At 40.6% G+C, this 3,146-nt stretch overlaps 1 pseudogene; it reads left to right on the forward strand.

The window, feature by feature from the left end:
• The first annotated feature begins 2,493 nt into the window (after nucleotides 1-2,493).
• On the forward strand, nucleotides 2,494-2,934 carry LOC118848816 (annotated as a pseudogene).
• The last annotated feature ends 212 nt before the right edge of the window (nucleotides 2,935-3,146 follow it).

Below are 3,146 nucleotides of genomic sequence, written 5' to 3' on the forward strand. Positions count from 1 at the left end.
ACAGAGATAAGAGATGGAATGCTGTGAGTGAGGAACAGATAGCCAGTTTGACTGAATCAAGAGTGTGGGAAGGAGAGAAAATCTTTTGAGGCTAGAAAGATAGTAGATTATATAGAGTTTAAAAAGCTAAACAGAGGATTTTATATTTTATGCAAGAAGCAATCAGAAGCCACTTCAGTTGGTTAAGTTGGGTGGTCACATGGTCAAATCGACTCCTATGAAGGACTATTTGGCATCAGTATGTAGCATGGACTGGAGTGGTGAGATATGAGTCAGGGAGACTAATTAGGAGGCTGTTGTGATCATCTAAGTGAGAGATGATGAGGGTCTGAACTAAGGGGGTAGTGGGATGGAGAGGAGGTGTGACAGGAGAAATGGCAAGACTTAGTAACTGTAAAGAATCAAGATTATGAACTTGGCAGTCTAGAAGTATGGCAGTGCCTTGTCCAGATATAGGGAAAGATGAAAGAGGGGAGGATTTAAAGAGAAAGAGACTGAGTTCAGTTTTGAGATATATTGAGCTTAAAGATGTCTTTGGGACATCCAGGTTGAAATATCCACGAGGTAATTAGTGATGTGGGACTGAAGAACAAGAAAGAGGCTTGTATAAAAAATCGTAAACTGTTAAAATTTATTTTTTAAGAAGTATATATATGTATATGTATATATGCATGTGTGTATACATACTATATGTGTACTTTAATTGTGTCTCCTGTACTTTTTTGTTTTGTGAATTAAAAAAAAAGATTTATTGGTGCTCTTTTTTTTTAATTATCTATCACTACCCACTGGCCTACAGCCACATACACCTCCTCCTCCCCTGCCCCTGCCAAGCCCTCCATTATAACAAATATGTATGACAGCAAAACAAACTGAAACCCTGGCCAAGTCTAAGAATACATATCTCACACTCAATCTTGAGTCCATCGCCTTCCTGCCAAAAGGTGGGAGGCATGTTTCAACACTATTATTGCTGCTTTGATCAGAGTTCTGTGGTGGAACAAAAAGGACCTCTGTCCAAAAGGGATTAGGTCCAGAACTTTGGCTTCATTATGTAGTGCTTTAAACAGCTCAGTTACCAGCCACATTGTCAAAAGCCTAATTTGAGTTAGCAGAACATGGAGTCAGTATACTGGGATTAATGCTGTCGCGCATCTACTTTATATATGGGATTGGTCTCTTCAGCCTCCCAGCACCCTCCCCCCACCTTGTAGGATTCTTGTAATTTTGACTTTTTCTCGGTACATTATTTTCCTCTGAAGAAAAGGTTCTTCAATCTGTCTACTTCAGAGGGAAGTGGTTTCTTGTGCAGACATAATGGCAATTTTGCTTCCAAGAACTGCCCATAGGGACTGTGTGCTGTGTGCAAGCTCTACGCAGTGCTTCAGTAATTGTGAACACACAGTAAATATTAACCAAGAATGACCCACATATTGTAATCAGTTACTCCCGCCCATGTTCTCTCCAAGTTGATTACTGCCACAAACTAAGTGTTCAAAGATAGTAAGTTGTTCTTGGACCCCAAAACACAGTGAGTGAACTTTTCTAAGAGTCTCAAGTGTACTGAATTGTATTTGATTTAATTTTGTGTGTATACAAATGAAGGTGTAGTGCCAAACAATGCAAAAAAAATTAGTATGACAAACACACATTCCTGAACTGTGAGGCAAACTTCAAATTAGTGTTTTTATTCAGATGTTTATTTTGAAATATTTTCAGAATTTCAACAAATACATCACCTGGAAAGAATACATTTCCTCTCATTATATTCATTCCTGCCCAGATGGAAAAACATGCATGTTTTTTGTAATTCTTAGAATTGGGTGCTGCCCATGCAGACACATGGGGGCGTGTGTGTGTGTGTGTGTGTGTGTGTGTGTGTGTATTTTCGAGGTATATCACAACTCTCTTTATGCCTGAAGACTGAGGAGCAGAATCAACTCTTTTGTGTCTTTAAAGGAAGAAAAAAATGGCCAACAAACTCTGGGATTTTACATAACGGTACTGCTTATATTGCATATATTTAAGTTATAGTTGTAAACAAGTATTTAGACAGGTAGCTAATATATAATTACTAACATCATTTTAAAAATAGTAATATAATTTCATGTTGTGATTAAAACTTGGCCTTTTCAATTTAAATCTTGTTACCTTTTAGAACATCCAGGATTTTTGTCTCCAGAGAAACAGAATTGTGCAAATTGTTTAAACAGAATATAAGGCCATCCTTTTCTACTGTTACTACAATAAAGCAACATCCCATTTGATTTCAGAAGACAGCCTTCAGAATGTGTTGAAGATTAGACTGAGTTTAGTATTTAATTCTCTTCGCTACCAGTATTTCTAGCAACTGAAGGAACTTTCTTAATAGATCCAAAATTTCCCTTTCGTGCTTCAGCGGGGCGCCGGTCAGGAGCTCTCGTCTGCAGATTCCGCCACCGCCGCCTCCTCCTCCTCCTCCTCTGCCAGCCTGGTTCTGGGCCTGCCAGCAGCATGCCATCCAAGAGGCTGCTCCAGTCCGTCCAGGTCTTCGGGGGAAAGAAAACTGCCACCGCTGTGGCCCACTGCAAGAGAGGCAATGGGCTGATCAAGGTGAGTGGGAGATCACTGGAGATGACTGAGCCTCGCACCCTGCAGTACAAGCGGCTGGAGCCTATCCCCGTGCTAGGCGAGGAACGTTTTGCTGGAGTAGATGTCCGGGTCCGTGTGAAAGAAGGAGGCCATGTCGCCCAGATTTACGCTATCCGGCAGTCCATCTCCAAAACCCTGGTGGCTTATTACCAGAAATATGTGGATGAGGCCTCCAAGAAGTAAATAAAAGACGTCCTTATCCAATGTGACCGAACTCTGCTGGTGGCTGATCCTCGGCGTTTCGAGTCCAAGAAGTTTGGCGGCCCTGGGGCCTGGACTCGCTACCAGAAATCCTATCGATAAGGCTGGTATTGTGGGCCTTTTTGCAATAAATTTGCTGTATGACCTTAAAAAAATAGATCCAAATGCGTTCAGTACTACAGATTCTTACATCATTTGGTCGTCCATTTTTTTTCGAGTAGATTTCCATTCTTCCTCTATAATTTCGCTTTATGATACCAGAAGTTTGTTTCTTCTTTTTGTTCTGTAAGATTCTTTTTACATTCATAATGTGA

Source organism: Trichosurus vulpecula, chromosome 4 (assembly GCF_011100635.1).
Source record: "Trichosurus vulpecula isolate mTriVul1 chromosome 4, mTriVul1.pri, whole genome shotgun sequence".
NCBI classification, from domain to species: domain Eukaryota; kingdom Metazoa; phylum Chordata; class Mammalia; order Diprotodontia; family Phalangeridae; genus Trichosurus; species Trichosurus vulpecula.